Here is a 16,098-nt window from a genome sequence, read left to right on the forward strand (position 1 = left end):
AAAAAAAAAAAAAAAAAAGGAAAAAGAAAGTATCATTCATGTTCTTGCATTTAAGATCCATTCATGTGTGTACGTTCCTTTTTATTGCCGAGTGAGTGTTCATGTTATGGATATACCACAGCAGCACGCACCCCCAGATGAAAGGCATTCGGCTTGTGTCCAGGTTTTGGAGATTACAAGTCAAGCTGCTATAAATATTTGTGCGTGTATGAACAAATTTTCATTTCACTTGGGTACTCAAGAGCAGAGCTGCCAGAGCACTTGATGAATGTTAAGTCGAACGTCCTAAGAAAATGTCAGTGTTTTCTGAAATGGCTGCACCATTCAGATGGCTGTTTTTAAAGTAGCTCATTACACTTGACATTCACAACAACATTCAAGTCAGTAAGTATTTTTGTCAATAAACAGCTTTGGTATAAATATTAATGTTAAATGAGGACAATGCCTAAGACATGTCAGAAACCGGGAAGTTTATGACGGGGGCAAAGCAATGGTGGACAAAGCTGTTAAGACTAAATGCTGTCTCCTATTGCCTTTATTTTGCTTGTGACTAAATGTGGAATTAAATTGCCTTTTCTGCCTCCCTACAATGATGAGCTGTGAGTGAAGTTTCTTTACCCAGCCTTGCCCCATCTACTTGCTCTGCCAGCCTGCCGCTCCCTCCAAGGCTTCTATCTTGGTGCCAAACAAATGACTTCAGAAACACTGAGGAGCTGAAATGCATCCATTTGTTCAGAATCCATGCATGTCTCGCCCAGGCTGTGCCATTCTCTAGAGATCTGTTTGCTGTTTTTCGAAGTGAGAATACCAGCAAGTCTGCATAATGGGTTTCGCCTACCTGAAAGAGCTATTTTTTTCTGACTGCTCCCTAATCCCTTCTCTCTCTGAACTTGACCCTAGACACAGATATGCCTCTATGCTCAGGACCAAAAGAAAACCTGGTACTAAGCTAAAGGCCAGCTGGCTGGCACCACAAAGAAATCTAATACTTTATTTCCTTCTCTGAAGGGTCCTCATGTGAACTTGTGTTTGTGGAGACGCAGAAGTGTTTGCGGTGGGTATGTGTCTGAGAGTATTTAGCTGTCCTGGTTCTGGAAGAAAATGGGAAAGGGATGGCGAAGTTCGAGAGAGAAAAGCCTGGGCACTGAACACACGCTTGGGGCCCATGCCAACTTAGGGAGAAAAGCTTTTGTGGGGTCACCAGATGGCAGCTCAACCTCAGTGGCTGCTCTAAGTCTCCAGGCAGCAGTTCCAGCTGGAGTTGGCTTCCTCTCCAACAAAAACCAAGTCTGGCAGTACAGAGAGGGTTTGAAGATTAATTTAATAAAAGAAAAGGCCCCTGGAAAGACACAAGGGACTAGCTTAAGCTGCCCTTGATTGATGGCAATCCTGCCGTTCCCGAGTTTCTTAAGCTGAATCATAAAGTCTACCCCAGACATTTGAGATCACACTTGATGAAAATATGGTCAAATCTGTCTGCCAGTAGAAAGATGTGTTAGTAAGAATTTGTGGATTTTGAAGAATCAATTCCATATGTTTCCATGAATAAATGGGCAGAGACATAAAAGACAAACCGGTGCATGTACATGGGCACATAGCCATGTGTTTTATTGGTTCAACACACAAACGAGGCAGTTGTAGTGTTACTGTATGAAATTTGGCACAGATGTAAATACAGAAAAAAATCAATAACATGGATTGACCAAAGTGAATTCGTCACAAAGGAAAGCCAACCCACAGAGCTAAAATAGCTTCAATAGAAGATACTTGTTTTTGTCAGAAAAAATGTAAAGACATAGAAGTCACAGTACCAACATAGATGTTGTCATATCACCAGCTTAAGGACAACTTTTGGCCCTATTGAAGTCTAAATCAATGCGTTGCAGGTTCTCAGAATACTAGATGATTTCCTATCCAACTTCTCTTAAAACTCAAGAATCCCCTCAACAAAGCCTTGACAGGTGAGTTTTTTGACAACTGTTATGATTGTGTATTTGATAAATGCACCGTTCAGCCTCTAGATTTGCTAAAACTAGCTAGGAAAACAAAAGGAAATAAGGCAGGAAAATGAAACAAGCAACAATTCACAGTTCCATGTATGTACAGACAGGACATGGATCAGGCATCTGATAAACATTCCCAAAGATCAGCTATTCTCCATATCAGCTGAACACTAGAGTCACACAGGGATCTTTAAAAAACAGATTCCTATGCCTCAGCCCCAGAGATTCTCATTCGGAGGTCCTGGTATGTCACCTAAGCATTGGACACTTAAAAACCTTCTCCATGTGCAGCCAAGATTAGAAACTACTATCATTCTGGTTCCAATCAAAGACAATTTTAATTGTACTTTATTTTGTGATGCATTTGTCCACATTCATGGTAACAGTTCCACTTCACACAGCACACAATTCCAGAGGACCCTCGTCAGTCCCTACATGCTCTGTGGCGGCAACCAACTGCCTGGAGCATGCCAACAGAACGGAATGTTAGGTTCTTACTACGTTTGTGTCTCTGTCCCCGAGCTCTGTTCCGGACTGTCCCTGAGCAATTTCAATTCCTTGTCCCGGGATTTTTATTTACTTTACCGGCAGCGCACACCGACTCTACTTTCCCTGATTGGGACAGAACACACCGGGAACATATTGAGCTACCTACCGCCTTCACCCCTGGAACAACTGCTGTTGCTGAGGACATGAAAATAAAGACGCCTCTGGGATCGAAGAACCGCGTTAAGACTGAATCATCCTGAAGCTCCTCTCTTTTCCGTGATTTGAGAAGAGCAAATCACATCTGATTTGAATAGGATATATCTTCTGTGAAAGCCAAAGAGGGAAAACTAAGCCTAAAAGAGGAAAGCCAGTTGTTGCTCTATTACAGCATGAAAGGAAAATTCTGGGGCCCCCAAATTACTAAGCTAAAGGGTAAATTTAAGCTGGGAACTGCTTAGGGCAAACTTGCCTCCTGTTCTCTTCAAAGTCACCCCTTTGCTGAGACAAATGCATATCTGATCGCATCCTTTGGAGACGCTAATCAGAAACTCAAAATAATGCAACCATTTGCTTCTAATCTACCTGTGACCTGGAAGTCCTCTCCTGCTTCGAGTTGTCCTGGCTTTTCTGGACCGAATCAATGTTCATGTTGCGTACGTTCCCAAAATGTGGACAGAACCTCCTGAGGCTGTATCACGGGCATGTGTCCTCAACCTTGGCAAAATACACTTTCTAAATTAACCGAGACCTGTCTCAGATAGTCAGGGTTCACAATGGAAAGCCTTAGGGTTAGAAAATCCTGGGAAGAATCTAGTTCAACATTCGTATCTGTGATATCAGGCAAGGGAGTCCCTGAAATGTAACGCGACTTGCCCAAAGTGGAGCTGGTGTCTGGGTGAGGGTGGGGGATCGTGACCCAGTTCTTGCTTTTCCCATGGGAGTGTTTACTCGCTTCCAACATTTTCTATTAAGTCAAAAATTTTAAAAACAAACTGAATGGGGAAAAGAATTCCTGTGGAAAGAAGGAATCTAGCCCTTGTGGTAATGCCACACGTCTGTGAGTGACTAGAGAACGTGCAAGTGGCTATGACATGCTGGCCAGACTTGGGGGGCCCGGCTTGTGACTTTAATCCACCGGAGTGCTTTCCATTAGAAGCCATCTCTCCCATGGATAAGGAGACACACCAGAGCTCTGCTGCTTCCTTTGACTAGTTTATTTCCTTTAACTTGAACATCAGTTGCCAACACCTCTGAAACTGAAGTGACAGTGTTTCATACTGCTTGACACTGAGGGGAGGCGAAATAGAATATATGTGGACAGGAGAAATATAACCTTATCAGACGGGCTTTTTATTTCTTATGGAAAACGTTCAAGGCACTCCCACTAATGTGGTCTCAGCTCTCTTGAAAAGAAAAGCCTCTTGGGAGGCCAAGGCAGGCAGATCATGAGGTCAGCAGATCTAGACCATTCTGGCTAACATGGTGAAACCCCGTCTCTACCAAAAATACAAGTAGCATAGTGGCATGCGCCTGTAATCCCAGGTGCTCAGGAAGCTGAGGCAGGAGAATGGCTTGAACCCAGGAGGCAGAGATTGCAGCGAGCCAAGATCATGCCACTGCACTCCAGTCTGGCGACGAAGCGAGACTCCGTCTCTAAACAAAACAAAACAAAACAAAATGAAACAAAAAACAACAGAAAAAGAAAAGCCCCAAAGTAAGACATATTGGATAATAGGAGTAGGAGCTATGTTCCAGGGTAACTAGCAGACCATAGTTTGGAAAAACCCAGATTCACTAGGTAGTAAAGCACATTCTCATCTTCCTATGCTTAGAAATAGCTCTCGGTTCCTAACATTTTCAGTAACCTAAGAAAAAGAAGAATAAAAGGGTGCTTTGTGGTTTCTTTAAATATACCAAGAACGACAGCATTCTTTACTTCTGTATTATTTATGCTGGGGCCAGATACTTCTTAACTGGAGTTGGAAAGGCTGTTCTAAACACTGTAGGATGGTTAGCAGAACTCCCGGTATACACCTACTAAATGTCAGTAGCATTTATTATACTTGTGACAACAAAAGCATCTCAGATATTGCCAAAAGCCCCAAACTCCCAGCTGAGAACCACTGTGTCCAAGTGTCTTATCCAACCAAAGCAGCAGTTCCATTTAGTTTTTTGGGTTCTCTGCCTCGTCTTGCTGCTGACAATCCTGACTTTCCTTAGGAATCATGGGCCAAGTATAAAGATTAAAGGGGAGAACCAAAGGTTACCACCTGGTTCTGAGACACCCTCCAGGTGCAGGGCTCCTGTTCTTCTCACAAAACCTCTGGACTCACTTGGCTGGCTGCCACTGTGCCTCAGACTAGGGTGCTTCTCTTCCTTCTGGAAAGCTCTCTTCCTTTGTCTTCACCAGGCTAAATCCTACCCATTGTTTAAGGTTTGGGTCAAAAGCAATTTCTCCTATGAGGTCTTCTTTACCACCTCTCCCCCTCATTTAACTTCCTTATGCTTTCTCCTGAACTTAAGTACTTGTGACGAACAAAAGAGAATTGCAAGGTGACCCAAGACAATGCCACTTCCACTGATTTCTTCTAGGGCCTTAGACTTCAGAGGTGATGTTGTCCAAATGTGAGGCTTTACTCAGCTGAGCAGGTATCAGTCTAGTCATAAACACCAGACCACACCACAAACGCCCAGAACTTGATAAGAAAAAGCTGGGGCTTCAACTGTTTTGTGCAAACAGACTAAGATTTTATTTGGAGACCTTTGCCAGAGACTGAGTCAAGAGACTCTTGGCTTAAGAACTCAAGATCGTCAACTCCATATCACACATGCCCTGGAGCATTGACGCGGGAAGGGAGCCCTTGCTGAGCCGGACAGCAGCAAGATCAGCCCCAATAGCTCAGCATGGCCACCAGCCACTCCCATCCATACCCAACCACTTTCAGTTACTTTCTACCCTGCTCCAGAAAGAATGCAAACTCTTTTATAACAAGGTAAAAACTAATACTCAATTTGCTAACTGTGAAGTGATTATGTAATTTCATAAAGAAAAAAGTCCAACTTTCAGAGACGTGGTAACTTTTTCTTCCTTAAGGCAGGCTGTCTGTCACCCAGGCTGAAGTGCATGGCACAATCACAGCTCACTGCAGCCTCCAACTCCTGGGCTTGGGCAAATCCCTTTGTCTCCTAAACAGCTGTGACTGACGACAGGCATGCACCCCCATACCCAGCTAAATTTTTAAACATTTTTTTGTACAGATGGGATCTATGTTGCCCAGGCTGGTCTTGAACCCCTGGGCTTAAGTGATCCTCTCAACTGGGCCTCCCAAAGTGCTGGGATTATAGGCATGAGCGACTGCACCTGGCTGGTAACCATTTTTTAAGGCTAATTTCTAACCCTGTATTGGATGCGTCACCTGAACTCAGCACATGGATGGGTTCTCCCAGTTAAGTACTTTTACTAAACTGAAACTTATACTTTCAGCTTTAACTGTAAGCCCACAGAAAAAGAGAGAACATGTAACTTAAACTCTACTGAAGATATAAAATTAAAAATTAGAGATTCTCATGGATGAAGAGGAACTTCAAGGCACTTCTCCAGCTGTCCATTTCAATGCCTGCTATTTCTGACATTTCTTCCATTGACTTGACTATAACTGCTCCCGGGCGTAGGAGGAGGTAGAGGGCAAAACTGAGCCCAAGAAACACCGCAAGATGAGAATGTGCCGCCCTTTGGTTTTAGCTTTTCATTACCAAATGCCCAATGCCCTTTTTCTAAAGGGTGATATAACCAATTTCTCTTGAGATTTATTATTAGGAGGAAAAAAATTTCTCCCCTGTAAATAGCAGCCTAAGGTCTTACTGTCACTGCTCCGTGTGTGTGTGTGTGTGTGTGTGTGTGTGTGTGTGTGTCTGCAACTACTAAGTTGAAAAGAGATCTTTCCACACAGAAGAGGACAATTTTTTGGTCTTAAGGCCTGCCTTTTCCTTCAGACCCTTTAAACAAAATGATATGGTTTGAATCTGTGTTCCTATGCAAATGTCATGCTGAAATGCAATCCTCAGTCCTGGAGGTGGGGCCTAGTGGGAAGTGACTGGATTATGGGGGTGGTTTCTAAAGGTTTAGCATCACCCCCCTAGTGTGGCTCTTGTGATAGAGTTCTTGCCAGATCTGGCTGTTTAAAGTGTGTAGCGCCTCCCGCGTCTTGTTCTTGCTTGTGCTTCGCCATATAAGATGCCTGTCCCCCTTCAGCTTCCACCACAAGTCAAAGTTTCCTGAGGCTGCCCCAGAAGCAGAAGCTGCTATGCTCTCTGGAAAGTCTGCAGAATCGTAAGCCAATTAAACCTCTTTTCTTTATGAATTACCCAGTCTCAGGTATTTCTGAATAGCAATGCAAGAACGGACTACTATACAAACTTAAAGCCTTCGTATGTATTCTGAGAGCATCCATTCAGAAGACAAGTTCGATTCTATGACTCTCCTGCTTGAGACTAGCAAGTTAATGGTTTCCTATCACTGTAAGGCAAAGGATCAGAAAGAAACATACGTACTGCCCTTCACCTGGTTTGCAAGACGCACCACGGCTCATGACCTCCCGCTGTCCAAGTGGGAGCCACGCTGGCCTGCTTTAGATTCTGCAGCAGCCTGCTATGCTCCTTCCAGCCAAAAAGTCTTCAACATGTTCCCTCCACATGGAATAGCCCTGGTTCACCCTTCTGATCTCATAAGTGTCATCTGCTCCAGGACGCCCTCTTTGATAATCACCTGTGTACCCAAGTCTCTCTGTTATAAGTGCTCTTAGCCCCCATGTAATCACCTTTATGGCACTTCAATGCTATCTAAAATCACAATGCCCATTTTATATTTATTGGGAGACAGCCTGATTATGATCTGCCTCTCCACCAAGACTGCACGATTCTTAGAAATAAGAGTTGTTGGGCTACCACAGAATTCCCAAAACCAAGCTCAGGATTTTACTTGTCCCAGAAGTTCAGAAAATAACTGGTGGACGAGTGAAAATCAAATCCATTGGGATTTGCTTAGAATCACGTTCAGGAATCCCAAATTCTAGCTTCTTCAATCAGAGGTGGAAAGTGGCAAAACATCTTACTTTGTTAAGTATCAGCAAAATAACTTTTTAGCTATCATAAACCCATGTGGAAGAAAAACTACAAAGAGATGAAGATGCCTGGCACGAGGATCCACTCCTCACCCAGTACCGCATTCTTCATCGTGTGCAGCATAGGCATACATTTTCATCACACTTGTACAAACAGCTTAATACACATAGGTAGACATTACCATTCTTTAAAAACTGTCACTTAGTCAAAGCGGCATATCCTATTTTTTTTTTAAGTTGCCTACATGTATTTCAACTACTACTTCTAAACCTGCTGCCATGATTTTAAGTATCTAACAATGAAATTTTAAATCAAAGAAGTAAACTTTGGATTTGGAAAATTTTGCTGTAAAGTTCAGATCAAAATAGAGGAAATTCTGCCTTTTTAGTAATAATATTGGCCTTTTAGTAAAAATTTCACTGCAAATTTGATAGATGCGAAATACAGGTGACATACGTACCTGTAAAATAGCACACAAAAACTAGTATCATGGGGATGGGAAGTGCTCAGCCTAACCTCATAGTCATGTTCCACTTTAGTCGTAAGAGATTTCTCAAGCGTTGAGTCCAATAAAGGACTCAAAGTTTTTAAAAGAAAAGTCACATGATACTCTCTGGGAGGAAGAGGGAATGAGCCACTGGATTACCCTCTTTCTTCCATTTCAACCACAGGGAGGCTAGTAGCACATGTAAATAGCATGCGTATGTGGGTGGGGAAAATCAAATCTACACAAACACTCTTGAGAACAAGAAGCATCTCCATGTCTGGAAATACAAAAACATAACGGTGAGCAGCTGAAACCCTCTGGTCCATGGGGAGTGGCCTCTACTCTGTTTAGGAAATGTATCTGAGCACACTTCAACAAGCATTCTTTGGCACACGACCAGAACCAAGCTCCCTGGAAGAAGAAATGAGCTAGGAATAGACTGACATTAAGCCTAAAATATCCCTTCATCAAACCCTAGATATGTTCAGAAATGTAATACTCTTCTCCTGCAGCCAAGGAGGAAAGAACATCTGGGATGAGAAAGCAGAGTTGGCCAGCACTGAAAGGGAGGGCAGCATCCAGAGAGGACCTCCTCTGCACGACAAAGCCCACATTCTGACAGAAGTTTCAGACCCATTCAATGCTGTGCACCCCTCGTAGACAGGCCAGGGCAACCATGAAAACATGTAAGATGATTTCAGCAAGCAACACCTGAAAGGCACGACAGATGAGAATTCATGCGATGCAACCTGATGAAGAAATAAAGCATTCTGCAAAGTACCTAAAATAAATGCCTTATTGAGAAGGGATAACAAATTTTCAATTAGTCTGGAGACCAGAAAAAACAGAAGGCAGATATGAAACAGAACCAAATGGAACCCATGAACCTGGGAAATAAAATCTTTAAGTTAAAAAAGAACAGATATTTGTTTTGTTAGAAAGAAAAACTAATGAACATGAGGGAAGAATTAAAGATTACTTCACTGGCTGGCAAGTTTTACCCATGTGGACAGAAAAACATAACTTCACAGATACTCTTACCAAGAATTAAGATGTACTTCCCAAATTGCTTTGTAAACCATAAAGCCCAGTAACTATGAGAAAGGAAGCTAATCTCACTAACGAATATCAATATGAAAATTCTAAACAAAATGTTAACATTCCAAATCTAGCAACAAATATACTGTGGTCAGCTTGAGTTTATTTCAGGGATGAAAGTTTGTTTGAACACTGAAAACAATAAATATGATTTGTCACCTTAACAGACTGCAAAGGAAAAATCATTATCATCTCAACAGATACCAAAGCATTTGTTACCATTCAACAGTCGCGTATGAAAAACTGTTTAGCAATCCAGGAATAGAAGAGATTTATTTTAATCTCAATATATTAGTCAGGACAGAACATGTTATAGAAACTAACAGACTGCATTTTCAAGAGCTTAACATATAAAGTCTATTTCTTGCTCACACACAGTCTGCTTATGGTCTATAGGCTTTTCGGAGTAGCTGTCTTCCAAGAAGTGACTCAGATTTAGGAGGGATTTGTCTCATCCCCCATCGCCACTCCTATGCAGCATTTTTCTCAAAGTCTCAGTTACTGAGTTAGGGAAGACAAAAAAATATGATAGAAAAACTTTTCTTAATCACAGCTAAGATTATAAAACATCATCCAAAAGAATCTTGAAATTAATTACTAACATAAGGAGGTTTATCAAGTTTGCTGGATATAAATTTATGCTTGAAATCAACTGTACTTTTTGTAAAGAGGAAACAAATGAATTTTTAAAGATACCATTTTTGATAGCAAGGAAGTAGCACTAGGTTGGAGAAAAGAACTCTACAAAGAAATTGTAAAGCTTTGCAGTATGTTAGAGAAGGCTAAGAAGAAATTGGCTCCTGATAATGAGTTGAAAGTTGTATTATACAGATATTAGTTCTCAAATTAATCTATAGATTGAATCAAATCCTAACGGATCATTTTAGCAGAATTTGAGGCTAAAATTTACCTAGCTCAAAGGCCCAAGAATAGCTACCAAGATTAACTTTTGGTTTTTGAGGTATATCCTACACACAAATAAACCCTATAATTTACTTTAGTCTGAGTGCTCAGCCTGATTATTTTCGACATGTGTGGAGACCACATAACAGCACCTGGATTAAGAGGTAAATATAGGTCAGGTGTGGTGCTCATGGCTGTAATCCTAGTACTTTGGGAGGCCGAAATGGGAGGATTGCTTGAGGCCAGGGGTTTCAGACCAGCCTGGGAAACACAGTGAGAGCCCATCTCACTATAAGAAATAAAGAAAAAAAGAGGTAAATATTTCCAGCACTCTGCACAGTTTCCTTGTGCCCCTTCCAGATTATAACCTCCTGATACTGAACTTTTACCACTAATAATTAGCTTTGCTTGATTTTGATCTTGATAATCGGAACCATGAAGTTTCCTTTTTGACTGGTTTAAAACTCTTGTAGGCAAATTTTCTACCAGATAGCAAGAAGTATTGCTCCTCTTGGTTCTAGTTGGCCCCTCTTGCTGGGATAAGGCAGCCCCTGGTAGCTCTGGCAATGACAGCTGGCAATGGTCGTGTACAGCTCTTCTGCATCTTGTTCCTGCAGAGAAGTGCTTCTCAGAGCCAAGCTCCAGCAGGGCCAAGTGACAAGCAATGCCCAGCATTTTTGAGCTTCCCCCAGCATCCTCTCAAGCAGCTGCTCAGTGGAAGGCCACCTGTGAAGCACCTTAAAACCTCCCCCAGTGCCTCCTCAGGAAGCTTTGCAGCAGGCTACTGCAGGTGAGGAACCATCCCATGCACAACCTCCCCAGTAACCCCTTGGGTGGCTTTGCAGTGATTTTTAAGGTGTGATGCTTCCTGAGAAACGGCTTTCCCCAGAATCCCAGAGGGAGGATGTCTTGTAAGTTCCAGTAGCGCAGCATTTTAGCAATGTAACCACGCATTAAAGCACAGCCATGCCCTTCCAGAAAGGTCTGAAACTCAACCCTTGGCAATCCCTGGGGACAGGGGACAGGGAACAGAAACTCTTTCCTGGTCTCTGCCTCAATCTTAGGGGTAGTACATCTACTTCCTAGATTGCCAATTCACAAACAAACATTAAATTATAGTTACCTAGGAGAGGACAGTTCATCACTGTGGGCCACATTAGTGATAGAAAGCTTAAACCAACCAATTTTATATAAAAAATAGGGAAATTTACCTCTTATAAGAGCACCAGGCCCTTATGTTTTTACTGAGTATTCTACAAAACTGTCAAAGACCAGCTAAGTCCAGTATCACTGAGAGCACCACAAAAAACTATTTCAACCAGTATCACATAATAATACCAATGTGAAACTCCAAAAGACAATAACAGAATCCAGTCTCATTAAAACTGCTACACACCATGACCAACTCAGATGTACTTCAGGAATGTATGTTTGCTCAAAAACGTATCAATATAACATAGTATATTATTAGGAAGCAGAACCACAGGATTTTTCCATAGTGCTACAAGAAAAAAGCTTCTGACAATTCAACCCCATTCCTGATTAAAAGTCACACACCAAGCAAATAGGAATTGATGGATACAGAATTAGTCCTAACGTCAGCATCTTTACTTGCCTTTCTTCACGTGAAACGGGAATTTCCATGACAGAAGCCAAATGCAGATGCTATCTCCACTACTATTGGACATTCTACTTCTTAACATTAACATTCTATTTAAATCAATCAGAGGCATAACAATTTAAAAAAAGTGGTAAAACTAAATGTGTATCTAGAAAAACTAAGAAACAATGAGTGTCTCCATAGCAAAAACATTTAGTAACAAAGCATATAAAGATAAAATACTTAGAAAAAAGCTCAAGAAATTTGAAAAACATACATGAAGAGTGTTTTCAAACGCTTTTGAAAGGCAAAAAGGTAAACAATAGACATTCCTTGTTGGTGGCTAGGATGACTCAATAAAGATGTCAGTTCTCCTTAGTTTATAAATTTCAATAAAATTGCAACTCCAACAATATCAAATTTTTTCATGGAGCTAATCGTGACGATACCAAACTCCATGGAAAAGTCAACATGTAAGAATAGTTAAAACACCAAAGAAGAAAAGCCACAGGAGGAATATCCCAGCCAGATATTAAAACATACCACAGCAACTTAAAACAGGATTGTATGGCACATGAGTAAGAGGACAGAGACCAACGGACCAGATAGAAAATTGAGAATTACAACTGACTACTTTGGAAATTTTGTATATGAAATGTGACAACTCAAATCACTGGGACAAAAATGAGTTTTAGTAAATTGTATTTGGACAAGAAAATAGTCATTAGTAAAAAGATAAAATTAGATACAGACTTCACTCCATATGTAAGAATAGCCTTCAAGGGATCTGAGACTTAAGTGTGAAAATTTAAACCACAAAAGTGCTGGAAGGCAACAGGGGGATTCCTCTAACCTGGGCATAAAAAGCTGCTTTCTGAGTATGATCAAGTTCCAGATGCAATTGTTAAGAAGAATAAACTTGGCTACATAAAAATAAATCACTTTTGCCTAGTGAAAAATACCATAAGCAATGTCAAAGAACAAATGAAAATATTTGCTTCATATATCACAAATTAAAGGTTGATATCCTGAGTATGTTTTAATAATCACATATATCATATCTACATCATACAAACTCAAAAACTGGAGAGACTCCAAAAGCCCAATAGACAAATGGACAAAATTCATGAACAGACAGTTCATAAGACAAAAATTATCCTAAGCATGTTAAGAGATTTCCAAGTCTACCCATACGAAGACTGGAAAAAATGAAAGAGCTTGAAAACACTCTATTGCTGAGGCTATGAAGAAACAGGCACGCTCACACATTGCTGTGGGCGTGCAAACTGGTTCAATCCTTACAGGAAGGAAATAGGAATAGCTAAAACAAAGTACAAATCCATTTACCTCTTGACCCCAGCAGTCTCACTTTTAAGAATTCATGCTTCAGATACAATATATGTGCACAAGGCTATTAATTTCAGGATTATGAATAGTTACAAAATATTGCAAAGAGTAAATACTGACACAGGTTAAGACTCCTTAAACAAAAAAAAATGCAGAATGCTCCAAAATCTAAAACTTTGAGCATTAACATGATGCCACAAATAGAAAATTCCACACCTGACCTCATGTGATGGGTCACAGTCAAAATGCAGTCAAAACTTTGTTTCATGCACAAATTTACCAAAAACATTATATGAAGCTAGGCATCATAGCGTGCACCTGTAGTTCCAGCTACTCAAGAGGCTTAGGCAGGAGGACCCCTTGAGGCTATGAGTTCAAGGCTGCAGTGGGCTATTATTCTGCCTATGAACAGCCACTGCACTCCAACCTAGGCAACATAGCAAGTCCGTATCTCAATAAATAAATAAATAAATAAATAGTTACTTTCAGGTTATGTGTATGAGGTACATATCAAACAAATGAATTTTGTGTTTAGATTTGGGTACCATCCCTAAGAAATCTCATTATGTCTATGCAAATATTCCAAAGTCTAGAAAAAATCTGCAATCTGAAACATTTCTGGTTCCAAGCATTTTGAAAAAGGGAAACTCAAAACCTGTATATAAGAGACACATTGAACAAACTATGGCATATCAACATAGAACATCACAAGACTCTGCAGTTGCAAAAAAGTAAAGAAGATCCTTATAAACGGATTTAAAATGACCTCTACCATTATCGATAAGAAAGCAAAGTGCAAAAGAACACACTGCATGCCAACTTTAATTAAAAAAAGGGGGATAGCCGGGCACGGTGGCTCAAGCCTGTAATCCCAGCACTTTGGGGGGCTGAGGTGGGTGGATCACGAGGTCAAGAGATCGAGACCATCCTGGTCAACATGGTGAAACCCCATCTCTACTAAAAATACAAAACATTAGCTGGGCATGGTGGCGCGTGCCTGTAATCCCAGCTACTCGGGAGGTTGAGGCAGGAGAATTACCTGAACCCAGGAGGCGGAGGTTGTGGTGAGCTGAGATCGCACCACTGCACTCCAGCCTGGGTAACAAGAGTGAAACTCTGTATCAAAAAAAAAAAAAAGGGGGGGGGGATAGAACTATAGATAGATACATATGCATCCACTTTTTAATTTTTTTTAACAAACATGAACATGGGAAGGTTAAATTAATGAGACTAGTGGATGGGTGGAAATGTATTACAGTGGAAAGTAACACTTGTCCGTATAGTTTTGTTGTCTAGCTTTGCCTTGTGGAACCATGTTTCTGTTTCATGTGCTCAAAAATCACCTCTATAAGGTTGAGTACACAGGCAGCAAAATTCAAACCGTAGGAAACACTAGAGGCCAAAGGACCTAGGATCTTTAACAGACGAATTGTAAGGGGGATTATTTTAAAAAAGGAATGAAATCTATAGATTAAGAAAGATTTAAAAAGCATTTTGAATTAAAAATGGGCAGATTTTAGAGTTCAGTGATGCACACGTGAGCAATAAAACTATGAAATGCAAGGAAATGTTAGGATAGCGGTTAATTTGGGAGAGATGGAAGGGTTTGGGCTTTAGGATGTGGAGAGACATCTAAGGTTGCTGAAAAGTTCTATTTCTTCTCCTGGGTGGTGGCCACAAAAGCATGTGACTTATACTAAGAGGCAAAGTCATTTTGCACGGTATTCTAGATCTGTGTTTTTAAGAAATCGCTTTTTGAAAAAAGACTAAGCATCTGGCCATTCCTCAGTTGTCCATTTGCTGCCTGTCTGCAGACATCCTTAAATCTTCAGTTAGCATTTTTCTTGCCACCCAGGGCAATTCTATAATACATTCCTTCCATTAGATGATGTGTGATCAGAGAGTGCACTCTAGTTTTTAGATTAGCTTAAGAAAAACATGAATAGGAGGTTGTAAGTATTGCCAACAATAACTTTTGTAATGCATGCCAGTACCAACTGTAAATTCCAAATCCTGTCTTCTCTATCAGCTGTTTCAGATTATCTCCATTGCCATCCTCCTTCAGTAGCACAGACAATGAAAATATAACCCCATTTTCTTGAGATAAATTTGTGAGAAGGTAGAAGAGGCTTAGTATTCTTACATAAGAGCTGAAATGTTATGAACTCCCTGGACACATTTATAATCCTGGCTGCAGGCAGTTTTGGCTTGAGTATTCAAGATTATTTATTTGTGCTGACATTCAAACACTTACAACATTGTGGGAGAAAAAAAAAAAAAAGCAAAATCAAGACTGTTCACATTGTCCAACTTCTTTCAGTTAGTTGTATAAATTGTAACTGATTAATTCTGGGACATGGGTTGACAACCCATTGGTCACTGGAAGTAGCAGCCTCTGGACTAAAAAACAAGGAGCTACAGGCCTCAGTGGGAACTGCATAGTGACCACATCCCAAAAAGGGGCGCCCTCACAATCCATCGGCAATGCCATATTCTTTCTCACCTTGTGCATTCAAGAACCATGTCCCCCTCAACCCCGGCAGAACTGCACAGTCTCCCTCTATCTCCACATTCCCCAGAAGTCTAGATGAAGGTACAGCGTTTGCTTCACCAGCAAGCCAAGGTAGCTTCATGAAAAATACCAAGTTTTCTCTCCTTCCATGGTTCTTGCCATCTTGGGGCCCCAAACCAAGGCAAGCTTGATTACGTATTCTCCTCCTTAAAAGTCAGATCACTGTTTAAAAATGGGCTGGGCACGGTGGCTCACATCTGTAATTCCAGCACTTTGGGAGGCTGAGGTGAGTGGATCAGCTGAGGTGGGTGGATCAGCTAGGTCAGGAGTTCGAGACCAGCCTTGGCCAATATGGTGAAGCCCCGTCTCTCCTAAAAAATACAAAAATTAGCTGGTCATGGTGGCAAGCGCCTGTAATCTCAACTACTCAGGAAGCTGAGGCAGGAGAATTGCTGGAATGCAGGAGGCAAAGGTTGCAGTGAGCCAAGATTAAGCCATTGTACTCTAGCCCAGGCCAACAACAGGGAGACTCCATCTC

The 16,098-nt window shown here is 41.2% G+C and overlaps 1 protein-coding gene across 3 annotated transcripts in view; it reads right to left on the bottom strand.

The window, feature by feature from the left end:
• CCBE1 (collagen and calcium binding EGF domains 1) overlaps positions 1-16,098 on the bottom strand; it is a 275,934-nt gene that overhangs the window by 147,914 nt on the left and 111,922 nt on the right. The gene's annotated exons all lie outside the window — the stretch shown is intronic.

The sequence above is a fragment of the Cebus imitator genome, unplaced genomic scaffold (genome assembly GCF_001604975.1).
Source record: "Cebus imitator isolate Cc_AM_T3 unplaced genomic scaffold, Cebus_imitator-1.0 Scaffold55, whole genome shotgun sequence".
Lineage (NCBI taxonomy): Eukaryota > Metazoa > Chordata > Mammalia > Primates > Cebidae > Cebus > Cebus imitator.